Genomic DNA, 13788 nt, shown 5'->3' on the forward strand with positions numbered 1-13788 from the left:
TTCACTGAAGGGTTTAGTAATCTCCATACATCGACCAAGTGTAGCTCAGCTAATGAGTTGTTAATCAAACGCAATGCTCATTTGGAAAGGGCAGATTTATTAGATGAGGAGTCTAGGAGCGGGTCTAAGGTGGTATTGAGATCGCCGCCTAGAATCAGTATACCTTCATGAAAGGTAAATATTTTTGGGATAAGGTTTTTAACCTCTGTTGCGCAGCACACCTACCTATCTTAAGGATACGGGTGACTTCCTTCGTGCGCTCAATGACCTTGAGTGGCAGGAGGGGTTTCACCTGGTATCCCTGGATGTCGAGAGTTTATATACTCGCATCCCCCATGACTTGGGTCTTCGCGCTGTCGAGACGGTACTGCGAAAAACGAATAAAAGTGTTGAATACATTGATTTTGTTGTTGAGGCCCTGGATTTGGTACTCAGCAACAATGTCTTCCAATTCGATGGCCTCTGGTACCGCCAGGTACTAGGTACGGCAATGGGCACTCCCGTTTCGTGCACATTCGCGAACCTATACCTGGCGGTATTTGAGGAGACCTACATCTTTTCAACGGATAACCCCTATCTGTGCCACATTCATTCATTCATGAGGTATGTGGATGATATTTTTCTGGTCTGGCGGGGGAGTGAGGAGTTGTGCCGTACATTCGTCGACCATCTGAATACACACAACCAGATGAACCTGAGGTTCACCATCAATTTTGGTGGTGGGTCCCTGGACTTCTTGGATGTGCGGGTCGACGTAAAAGAAGGCAGAATACACACCAGTGGTTATCGTAAACCTACTGCCACCAACTCCCTCCTCCACCAGACCAGTTTTCATCCACCCTCAGTGAAGCGTGCGGTCCCGTATGGACAGTTTGTCCGGCTCCGCAGAATTAATGACACTGATGAAGGCTTCTTCAGGCAAGCTGAGGAACTTCGTAATAGGCTCCTGGATAGGGGTTATCCGTCGAAAGGTGTTGCAGCGGCTCTCCGCAAAGCCGCCAAACTCAACCGCACCTCCCTACTCAGGGAGAGAGACACAAATACCGTGCAATCACGGTTTGCATTCTCTTTTCTTCATAGCACTGCCGCAGATACCGTTAAACAGGTGATAAACCAAAATTGGGACCTCCTGAGAGGGGATCCTTCTCTTAACAGTATTACGGACGAAAGACCGCTGATCGCATTTAGGAGATGCCCCACACTTAAGAATAAACTTGTAAGGAGTGTCTATTCGACACCTAAGGACGGGACCTGGCTAGGGAAGCCCAAAGGCAACTTTAGATGCGGTCATTGCTCTTTTTGTTCACTCAATACCTGTAGCAAGCACTTACTACTGGGAGGGGTGACGCACACAGTACGGGAGTTTATCAACTGCCGAACATCATATGTGGTGTATGTGGTCTTCTGTCCTTGTGGGCGCTTTTATATAGGTAAGACAATACGTCCTCTGTTTGAGCGTATTCGTGAGCATGTAGGCTCCATACGCTCAGGCAGAGGTAGTCCGCGTCTCATGGACCATGTCTGTAATGCCCACGGTGCACATCCTCGGTGCCTCTCCTTTGCCGGGGTGGAGCATGTCGGTCCCATCGCTCGCGGTGGTGACCGGCACCGCCTACTCCTGCAGAGGGAGGCAAGGTGGATCATGCAGACAGGTGCCATGGGCCCGGCTGGCATGAATGACAGGAATGACATGTCTGTCTTCCTGTGATTGATGAGTGCAACTTGAAGCGCTGCACGCATCATGACATGTGTCCGTGAGTCGCGGCTTATTTATCTATCTTTTTATGTCTCATTATGATTCAGGCAGATAAACTGTTTTTTGATCCAACGGAACGTGCCCTCATTTACTCAAGAACCAGTTGTAGTCCCATATTTTGTATTAAATTGTTATCTATAGAATATTACATATATTACCCTCTAATAATGTCTATGCCGCGTACTTATGATCATGCACAGTATGTACTATTGTATGTTTTAATTTTTGCATCTTTAGTTGATTATATTTGTATCTTACCCTTGCTGCACGTATGTTTTTAATGTGTCATTTGAATTCAGGAGCGCGCAGTTGTGGGTAGCGGCGCCGGCCGCCCTCTGCCCGCCCCCATAAAAGGACGCCTCTGCGTCGTGACGTATTGAGCGGCCTGAGGAAGCGCATTGTTACGCGCGAAACGGCCGTCGCCGCTGCAAACACTGTGTCCGCCCCTGGACCCCTGATGTATCCACTTCCAAGGAAGTTTCAATAAAGAAGACTTTTTGTATCCTGGTGAGTGCCGCAACTTTGTTGCTTTTCTTCTCTCCCCTTTGCGCATCTTTACTTGTTGGCTACTTCTGCAGAGCACCACCGATCGGATATTTTGTACCGCAAGCACGCTGATTTGGACACCTTTAAGCTTTTTAAGTGGAGGCAGTGCCGCCGTGTTTCTTTTCTCCCTGCATAAAAAGAATAAGTCAATGGTTAACATGAACCCATACTGCACAGATACTTAATCTCCCATAGGCAGGCGTCTCGGCGTGGATATTGAGACCTCTCTTCTTTGTTTGCCTTGCTTGGGGGTGCGTGGTTTCTCCCATTGGTCAGCTGCTGGAAGGGTCGGGAGAGAGGAGAGATCTTGAACCATGTCCCAATTCTGAATGTTCAGTGGGTTAATGTTCAAGTGATCGTAGACTTGGTCCAGATCTGTAAAGGTGGAGACCGCCATCTTGCAACTCTAAAAGAAGAAAGATAAGCCGAATGGGAAGGTCCATTTGTATAGGATGCTGTGCGCTCTGAGCCAGTCGTTAAGTGGTTTAAGGAGTCTTCTCTTTTGAAGGGTGGACTGCGCTAAATCTTGAAAAATGGAGACGACGTCTCCGTCCCAGGAGACTTCACCAGACTGCCTTGCTTTGGTAAGAATGGCTTCTTTGACCGGGAAGGCCAAAAATTTGCATATAATGTCCCTGGGGGGAGCATTTGTGGCCGGTTTAAGGCCTAAGCGCCCTATGTGCTCGTTCGAGTATGACATCGTGTGCCGACTCGGGGCCCAGGAGGAATAGACAGATCTGTGTAATCGTATGCGGTATATCATTTGCAGCAACCGATTCCGGAATGCCGCGGAAGCGCAAGTTGTTCCATCTGCTGCAATTCTCTTGGTCTTCTAAAGCAGCATATAACGTGTTTAGATTTGATTGGATCGCGCAGGCATGTTGAGAGACCGCCTGTTGGTGTTTTATGATTGCGGTTTGAGATTCCTCTAATGCCTCTACTCTCCGTCCGATATGCTTAATATCCTGCTTGATGGTAGATAGGTCAGAGCTTATAGGATTGAGGGCTGCTGATAAGGAGGACATTAGTGCGTCCTTGAAATGTTCTCTGGAGAGAGGGAGAGTGTTTGTTTCTTCTTCTCTCTCTGCTGCAGCTTCAGGCTGTTCTTTAAGCGAGTGGCTGCTGGAGCGCGGGGAAACCGGCGCCATCTTGCTGTCTCTAGCCACGTAAGAAGCAGCAGCTTTTTTGATAAATTTGGACGGCTGATAGGACGATTATTCACACGGAGCTAAGCACTCACACAGCCATCCACTGCAGGTGCTGGATCCGCCCCCCCCCCCTCTCCTATTATAATTTTTTTGTCTGAAATTCAATTCAACACATTTTAACTGGTTACAGTATATATAGCGAATTGGTGAAATTAGCATTCTTGTTTCGTCGGCGCACGATGTTAGTAGCATGTGTGTATGGTCCATGGAAAAACTCTATCACATGCACATAGCACATCCATTTTCCTGCCACTATATATATACCACGCACTGTATAACACACACACACACAATAGATATAGAGATTCTATTTAATCTGAATGTAAGGTTTTACCGGTTTATTTTGTGTTACACAGGGTGCACCCTGGCGAGGCGACCCAGTTATACATACGGTACCGTGCCTTAACAAGACAGGTACATCTCAGCTTACTTGGGCAATATCTGATTTGTCAGTAGTGATGAGCGGCAGGGGTCATATTCCAATTCGCGATATTTCATGAATATTTTGCAGAATATTAGTTGAATATTCGGAAATTCGAATATTCGTTATATTCTATGATTTTTTTTACTTGAAATCGGCAAGGTAATGATTGTGCAATATGCAAATTTCCGTAATCAAATTTTTTTATTGCAAATTTTTCAACTTACAACTATTAGACAAAGAAGATTATAGCACTATATTAGCTAAATTGCTCTATAGTCGATTTTTTTTTCCGAATATTCGCCATATTGCTATAACTCTGTTTTTTCGAATATTCGTAATATTCTAAAACAAGAATATATAGCAACATAGCGAATATTCGAAAAAACAAAAAACGAATATAGAGCAATTTAGCTAATATAGTGCTATAATCTTCTTTGTCTAATAGTTGTAATTATTTTCTCATCTGAAGTTCAGATTGGAAAAAAATTGCAACTATAAAAAAAAAGATTATTGCACAATATTAGCTAAATTTCTCTATATTCGTTTTTTCGAATATTCGCTATATTGCTATAACGTAGTTTTTTTTTATATTCGGAATATTCTAAAACTAGAATATATAGCAATATAGCGAATATTCAAAAAAAAATAATATAGAGAAATTTAGCTAATATAGTGCGATAATCTTTTTTTTTATATATCAAAGAAAGGGCTGGGCACTCTCTATATCTGGTGTCTGTGGTACTTTATTCAATAAATTCAATAAAATATTATATTATGAGTAACAATATAAATAATTGCATGCACAGGTCTGGCCAGACTAAAATAGTACCTACAAGCAATTGATAAAAAACACAAAGTAACTGAAACACAATGGTTATCAAAATGATCCAATATATACATTTCATATAAATATCAAATGATTTTGAATAAATAATCGCAAGGAGAGAATAACTGATGATTTCCAAATATTCGATCCAATGTCCGGACTCTTATATATAATCGTAGCCTATCCAGTTATAGCTATAGGCTTAGTTAGTCTTTTTAAACAGCTCGATGTAACATCAATATCTTCCAATAGGACTAAATGTCGATTATATTTTTCATCGCAAGTGCTTATTCCATCTACAATTGTTTTGTCTACTCATGTAGTGGCTGTACGTAGGCAGCTCCGAACAACAGTCCGCGGCGTCCCGCGTGGTAATCAGAATATAATCCTCCGCTATTGCTTACAGACGTAAGTATCGACTTCAACGTGGAATAGTATGCAATATATCCAGAAGAATTTTTCAAGGAAATTTTGACAAAATGTCCTTTAGTTGAACACTTTAGGTTTTTCACTTACTGGCGCCAGTAGTTTCTTTATAGTCCACGACTCTGCAGATGCATACAATGTACTCTCAATATATTTTCTCCAAGAAGGATCGAAGCTGCAAAGGTTGGTGGTCCTTAAGTTGAATTGGGGCGTCCAGTACCAGACGCGTTTCAGGGCTCTTAGTGGCCCCCTTCCTCAGTGGTTGACCTCCCCTCCATAATGCCTCTCCATTTATAGAGGACTTCAGAAATTAGCAAAAGTTGGAAATGGATCAAGTTTTCCTCAAACTCAGTAATGGATTTTGATTCTAGGATCACTTTAAATGAGACAATATTATTCTCTCCAATAAAGACGATAAAAACAATATACTTCATAATAATATTCACTATATTGGTGCATGAATACCTCATATATAACCCAAATGAATACATACAAGAATGTGCAAAGATATAAAAGTTAAATACTTGATCCCTTCATATTGGACTACACTAAGCAAACTTGCTACAGTCTATAGGTGATTTTGCACCAAAAAACGCACAATATCAAAAAAGCCGCATATGCGGTATTAATGCGTTTTTATTGCGTTTTCTTTAAAAACCATTGTTTAAGTTATATGGTACATAAATACCCCATATATATCCCCAAAAATATATACATACAAACATTAAAAATATATAAAAAGACATACAAAATATATATATAGGTATAAAAAGATTGATGCCTCCATGGTAATATATTCTGTATACAACGGTATTGCAGCCCTTGAAAAGGTACATAGGGATAGGAGGGGAGGGGACCACATAGGTAGGATGTCAAGAGCGGAAACATTTTGAATTCGACACACTCCTTCCAATAGGGTTGAACTCCGAATTTGAATTATTTGGCTTTCTTGTAGGGGTGAGTGCCATCAGCCGACCAGGGCCATATTTAAGGTGGCCGATCCCTCTCTGCCGCTGGCACCCACCCTCAATATACGACAATGAAATCTGAATTCGAGCCGCAGAAAGCCATTACAAGATATATATTTTAAACACTGATTTTAACATAGCTTTGAAACATTTTTATAGAGTCTTTTTAAGATTTTTGATAATACTTTTAGAAATTAATTGTTCTTGAGAATATAGATCTCTCTACACCGTTGTATACAACATATATAACCACCGTATCACCCTTCTGATACAGATGTCCTATTTGGTGGCCGGCATTGATCTGCTGGTCCCCGATGCATGGGTCAGCCCTGTCTGCTGTACACTGCGGTGCTTTTGACACTGTATATGTGTCTGTCAATTCTAGATGGGTGGCTGTGCTGGCACGCGCATGCGCCTGAATGCGATGTTCAATAGTGACCATCTTTGTTGTGGTCCTTATGCCGTTCATCAGTACTGTGAGTCTCGCGATAGCGGACGGAGCGGCGCATGCACCAACACTCTTTCCGGGCGCCAACAGTTCCCACCAAGTCTTTCTGGCCTAATGCGATCCATTCAAAGGTTTTTAATCATTGCACATGTTACTCAGCTGGACAAAGGCTCCAATGAGAGAGCCGAAACGTTGCTGCTAGATGGGTGACTAAACCGTCCACTTTTTTCATCACAATTTGGAGTGCTGCCTTTCTTTTCTTTTTTTGTCTATACTTGGGATCTTGGTCTCAGGTCCCTCAGGAGGATTTTGCACCCATTCAATTTTTGTGTGCTGCTTCTTCCCTTTTTATTTATATATATATATATATATATATATATATATATATATATATATTCTTGAATCCCATGAAAATTGTGTGGGGGATGTGTGTAATGGTCGGGGACGTTGACCGGAATGCTCAATGATGTTTGCAGATTATGTAGCTATGAACAAAAATACCTGTATATATGTATGTGTGTGTGAAACATATGAAATCATCCGGTGACATCATACATCAGTACCGCGATGTGTGTATAACAATATATACACAATCTCAGCGAGGTAGAGATGTATGATGTAACCGGAAGATGTTGTACGTGTCACACCGGGTGTTAAGTAATCATTTGACAAGGGATGAAACACGGATGTAGTAGAGGTAACACACAGGCTTTATGAGACGCTGTCATGGTCTTACCTTCTTGCTGTTCTCCTTCGTTTGACATGTGCTGGCGGCCATCTTGGTTTCTGGGTTTCTTGTAGCCTCCCACCCTGCGGCTTCTCCTTCCCACTGGGAGGAGCTGGATGCCTAGCTCATATATATAGGAGGTCTGTGGCTTCAGTTCCTTGCTTGGTCCTCCTGTGTGCACATGCTTCTAAGACTGCTGCTGCTTCTGGTTCCTGATCCTGGCCTCGTCTGACTACCCCTCTGGTTCCTGATCCTGGCTTCGTCTGACTACCCTTCTGGTTCCTGATCCTGGCTTCGTCTGACTACCCTTCTGGTTCCTGACCTCTGGCTTCGCAAGACCCTGCTCCGGTTTAGCCATCCGTTTGGACTTTTGCTTACAGCTTGATTTGCAATAAAGCCTTCTTATTTCCACGTATCTCTTGTTGTACGTCTGGTTCATGGTTCCTTGACAGACGCGTTATGTAAACTTAATGCAATTAAATACGTTTAGACAGGCATGCTCAACCTGCGGCCCTCCAGCTGTTGCAAAACTGCAACTCCCAGCATGCCCGAACAGCCTACAGCTATCGGCCTACAGCAGGGCATTGTGGGAGTTGTAGTTTTACAACAGCTGGAGGGCCGCAGGTTGAGCATGTCTGCGTTAAGATATTTTATAAAATGGCTTTTGTTTCAAGATTACGGGATGAGTTAAGAAATTTGAGTTAAGAGGTTGTGTGTTAACCCTGCTACATCTGTACGGATTAGCAGCATTACTGAATATATACATTACTGAGGGTTGTAGCGAGAGATACAAAAGTCATGTAAGCGTTGTACCTGGGCGTAATCTTTTACTATCCTCTTCTACCCGATCTGAGTGTAGGCGTTTCAGGTTGCAATACTTTTTTGAATGGCCTTGTGGTCGTGTCATATGCCGCAGGTATCTCGCAGGCCTTAATCAGTATTTGGTGGAAGCAGTTATATCAAACCCCTTAATTAGTATTTTGTGACGCAGGTATATAGAACCCTTTAATTAATATTTGGTGTAAACAGGTATATTGCACCCCTCAATCAGTATTTTGGGGAAGCTGGTGCATCTCAGGCCTCAATTAATATTTGGGGAAAGCCGGTATATCAATCACCTTAATCAGTATTTTGTGGAAGCAGGTATATAGAACCCCTTAATCAATATTTGGAGGAAGCAGGTATATCGCAAACCTCAATCTGTATTTTGTTAGAGCAGGTATATCGCACCCCTTAATCAGTATTTTGTGGAAGCAAGTATATTGCACCCCTTAATAAATATTTGATGGAAGCAGTTATATCAATCTTATAAATAAATATTTTGTGGAAGAAGGCATATAGAACCCCTTAATCAATATTTGGAGGAAGCAGGAATATAGCAAACCTCAATCTGTATTTTAGCAATAGACAATTTAGAGGAGCTCACCAGCAACCTACTGGAGCCCAGTCTTTCAGATACCAGCTGAGAACCAAAAAATATATTGAAACACACTTAGACTGGCTCACAGTATTTTTGCATTTATTGCACTTAATAAAAATCACAATTGTTTACTGTTATAATTATAAAATAGTAAAATTCATAAAATTAATTGCCCACTAAATATAAGACATAACTTAGCAATACATCAGGATAGCATAAATATATGGGTATTTTAAATGCGGAGCTCACGCATATACCCAACTAGCAGGAGTACTCCAAAGGGATGATAGGACCTGTGTGAGCATTTCACATTTGCCTACTGAGGAAGGAACTACGGTTCTGAAACGCGTCTAGGACAAATCAGTGTGAACAGGACCCAGCCAGTGGTGCGCTATTTCTGTCTGAGCACACAAAAAAGGATCCGTGCTATTTACCATCTAGAACCACCCGAGAAAAATCTATGCGGCAACGGCAGCGACTTAATCTCAAAAGAGGACTGATTGAACTATCACCTAAACAGTCCCTGTGAAGGGGAGTCGGATTCCGTACCTGCACAGCTCTGCTATATCCCGCTACTCCGACAGGCGCAGGTGGATGCCATCACCGACCAAGTAAAACCATCTACAGGTCAGGTCACGTGAGACGCCGAGAAGGAGAAGCGGTGCTTTTACCTCGTGGCAGGAGGTAGCTAGCAGACGCCGCTACGAGAACAGGTACAAAGTACCCTCCGGATACTATAAGAACATTCCGTGGGCCGCAGGGTGGATATCTGCTTACCGAATGGTATGTTGAACATTTTCTAACCATCTGAACATTGTTAAAGTACGGATCCAATGCGCTACTGACCGACACCACACAGGTCCTATCATCCCTTTGGAGTACTCCTGCTAGTTGGGTATATGCGTGAGCTCCGCATTTAAAATACCCATATATTTATGCTATCCTGATGTATTGCTAAGTTATGTCTTATATTTAGTGGGCAATTAATTTTATGAATTTTACTATTTTATAATTATAACAGTAAACAATTGTGATTTTTATTAAGTGCAATAAATGCAAAAATACTGTGAGCCAGTCTAAGTGTGTTTCAATCTGTATTTTGTTAGAGCAGGTATATCAAATACCTTATACAGTATTTTGTGGAAGCAGGTATATTAAACCCCTTAATCAGTATTTTTTGGAAGCAGGTATATTGCACCCCTTAATAAATATTTGATGGAAGCAGTTATATCAATCTTATAAAAAAATATTTTGTGGAAGCAGGTATATTGCACCTCTTAATCAGTATTTTGTGGAAGCAGGTATATCGCACCTCTTAATCAGTATTTTTGGGAAGCAGGTATATAAAACCCCATAATCAATATTTTGTGGAAGCAGGTATATTGCACCCCTCAATCAGTTTTTTTTAGGGGCAACAGGTATATCACACCAGTTGCATTTAGGTATTCGAATAGCGTTTGTCCCTCTGTATAGCTGCCGTATAGCAGCAGAACCGCACACAACTGCTGCACAATACAAATTCACTATAATAAACTTTTTATGTTAGAATGTATATTATAAGTATATCACAGCCCTCAGTATATTACTCCTATTGATAGTACACCTATACCAGACCTTAAAAGGAGTTTTGTGGCCCTATTAGCAAGCGTTTGCTTTCCCTAACAGTCTTTTTCTGCTGCACAAAGCAACCTCTCCCTACACTGAATGTAAAATAGCTGCCAGATCGGGTTCTGTTATAGGGTGGGGGTGTGTCCATTAGCTGAAACATCTCAATTGGCTGTCCTGTCCCACCTGATGGATGTGTCATGGGTCAAAGTTCGGCCGAATGCAAAAGAATATGGTGCATGCGAACATCGCCATATGTTCGCATGTTCGTCGAATTGTCAACTCGCAAAGTTCACCAGCGAAACGACCGCAAGGCTATCTCTTCTTACAGCCACAACATAAATAGTATGGTGGCAAACAAAAGGTTAATGTATGCTGGTTGGTGTTTCATACGATTGTATTTAGTCTGCACTTGTATGGCTTGAAAAAGGCTTATATGAAAGGGGTATTCCACATTGAGAAAGTGATCCCCTTCAAGTGGCTATGCTTTATATATGTCTGTAACCTAAAGCTAGAAGAAATCGGACCTGCTGGCGTCACTCTATGTAGTTGGTAGACCGCTGGTGCTGTCTTCATTTACTTTGTGTATGATGGTGACGTCACTTTCTGTAGTCCACCCTTATAGGTCTCCTCATCACTATTAGCACATTTGTGCCTTTTCTCTTTTCCATCAGGTCCCGGTATCCCGCTGCTCAGACCCGTGTTTACCTGGAAGCCGGAAAATGGCGAGACCGACAATTCACACCTGCTGCTATGACTGCGTCCCATGTTCAGAAGGAGAGATATCCAATATAACCGGTATGTAGTAGTATGAGTTGTAGTACTGTGTTACCGGTGGTGATGATCAGAGATGAGCGAATCGAAGCTGATTCGCACCGAATCCGAATTTCCTCAAGTTTTGTGGAAACGAATCACATTTTTTCCTAAAATGGCCACTGCACATGTTAGGACATGGAGCAAGGAACGCTGGGAATGAGGTAACCCCCACAATGCCATGCATACATCTAATCAGCAGCCAGCCCTGTGATGTTACAGCCCAATAAATAGCCTCAGCCATCTTGGATTCAGCTTTTTTCCAATGCAGGGATAGACGTCAGCAGGAGATAGGGACAGTGCTATGAAAAACTTGAAAACTTATATTTTGCTCAATGTGGTGAAGTGAGAAAATTAAAGCCCTTTATGGTTTGTAATAATTTCCTTTTTATTTACTTAAGTATGTCAGAGAAGTGACCAGTGAAGGCCAGTTCGCATTGTTCGCCCGCAAACACATGCAGGCTGCCATCTTCTCTCACAAGTCCGGCAAGGCACAGGTAAACCCTTGAAACAAATGCAGTCACCGGGAGCAGGCAGTTCCGAGAACAGCCACCGGGGGCCTACATCAGGCTGTCCTCAGAACTACCTGCGCCCTGTGACTGCATTTGATTTCAGACCGGCTCGCGCACAGGCACAGATAAGGGCTTACCTGTGCCTCGCCGAACTTGTGAGAAAAGATGGCAGCCCGAATGTGTTCGTGGGCGAACAATGCGAACTGGCCATCATTGGAAGTGACAGGCCCTGCACAGGGGAGTGGCAGAGGCCTAAATGTTTTGGGTGCAGGAACAGGTCACAGCAGAGTAAGGAGTCGTGGCAGCAGGGGTCACTTCGTGTGGCCTGAGCTCCCAGTGTCAGCTAGCCCAGCGGTTCTTAAATGCTTGACTCGATCTTCGGTTTCATCGCAAGTGACATCAGACACCCCCAGCCAAAAGTCGGTGGGTTCGTCAGACACAACCCTTAGTTGGCATGGCCTGGGAGCAGACCCTGTGCCCTCACCTGTCCTCAACCTGCCTCTGTCCTTTTCTGATTCCACAGCCAGAGAAGTATTATATGCTGTGGGCTCAGCTACACTATACAGCGAGGACGAGCTACTAGAGGACAGTCAGCAGCTACTGCCCAGCCAAGATCCAGAGAAGACATCCGCCGCTTCCTCCGGTAGGTGGGCAAGTAGTGATGAGGATGGTGGTGTGGGAGCTGATGTTGTGAGCAGTCAGGCTCCTGGCTCAGAGATTGTTGAGGAGGACATCAGTGACGTGCAGACACTACTCGATGTTGATTTACCTTATCGCAATTGAAAGCCGGGTGACGAAGGGGCTTCATCATCATCGGGAGAAGAGGGTGGCAACTTGAGCGTGAGGCAGCACTGGAGCCAGCAAGTCAGTAGCGTAGCCAGGTTTCATCAGGGTGGCAGCAGTGTGAGGTCAGATGTTAAACGTTCCTGGGTTAGACCACTCGCTTCGCAGGAGCATACAGGCCTGGAAAGTAGTGGTGCAGGGGTTCACAGACGCAGTGGCGGTAGCAGTCAGTCAGTGCGGAGTGTTGGAGGTAAAATCACCTACTCGGTGGTGTGAAAGTTTTTTGTTAAGCAGCCAGAGGAGGTGAACATGGCAATTTGTCAAATCTGTGGGCAGAAGGTGAAGCGAGGCCAGGGTGCCAATGCTGGCACCACAACGCTGCGTCAACATATGAAGCATCAATATAAAGTGCCCTTGTGGCACCAATCTGGTGATCCAGCCTGCCGAAGCAACCTCTGCATCATCCAGTGGCACGCAGCCAATTTCAGGCAGTCAAGGCTCCACCACCTCAGTCGAAGAAAGCTTTCTGTCCTCCCCATCATCTGCTGGTCCTGATGCTCCTGCTCCTCCTCCTCCTAGTCAGTCATTCCGTCAGCAATCGATCACCAAAGCAATTGCCAAGAGACAGCAGTATGCGTGCACTCATCTAAAGGCACAGAAGCTGAATGTGCTCCTGGCCAATATGCTGGTACTGTAGTCCCTTCCTTTCCAAGTGGTGGACTCTGGATCTTTGAGAGAACTGATGGCTTGTGCCGAGTCGAGGTGCAGAGTCCCAAGCCATTATTTCTTTGTCAAAAAAAGGCAGTACCAGCCCTGCACACATACAGTGGATATAAAAAGTCTACACACCCCTGTTAAAATGTCAGGTTTCTGTGATAAATCATTTCAGAACTTTTTCCACTTTTAATGTGACCTATAAACTGTACAACTCAATTGAAAAACCAACTGAAATCTTTTAGGTAGAGGGAAGAAAAAATTAAAAAAATAATATGGTTGCATAAGTGTGCACACCCTTAAACTAATACTTTGTTAAAGCACCTTTAGATTTTATTACAGCACTCGGTCTTTTTGGGTATGAGTCTATCAGCATGGCACATTTTGACTTTGCAAAAACACTCCAAATCTGTCAGATTGTGAGGGCATCTCCTGTGCACAGCCCTCTTCAGATCACCCCACAGATTGTCAATTGGTTTCAGGTCTGGGCTCTGGCTGGGCCATTCCAAAACTTTAATCTTCTTCTAGTGAAGCCATTCCTTTGTTCATTTGGATGTATGCTTTGGGTTGTTGTCATGCTGAAAGATGAAGTTCCTCTTCATGTTCAGCTAT

This window comes from Bufo gargarizans, chromosome 1 (assembly GCF_014858855.1).
Source record: "Bufo gargarizans isolate SCDJY-AF-19 chromosome 1, ASM1485885v1, whole genome shotgun sequence".
Classification (NCBI taxonomy): domain Eukaryota; kingdom Metazoa; phylum Chordata; class Amphibia; order Anura; family Bufonidae; genus Bufo; species Bufo gargarizans.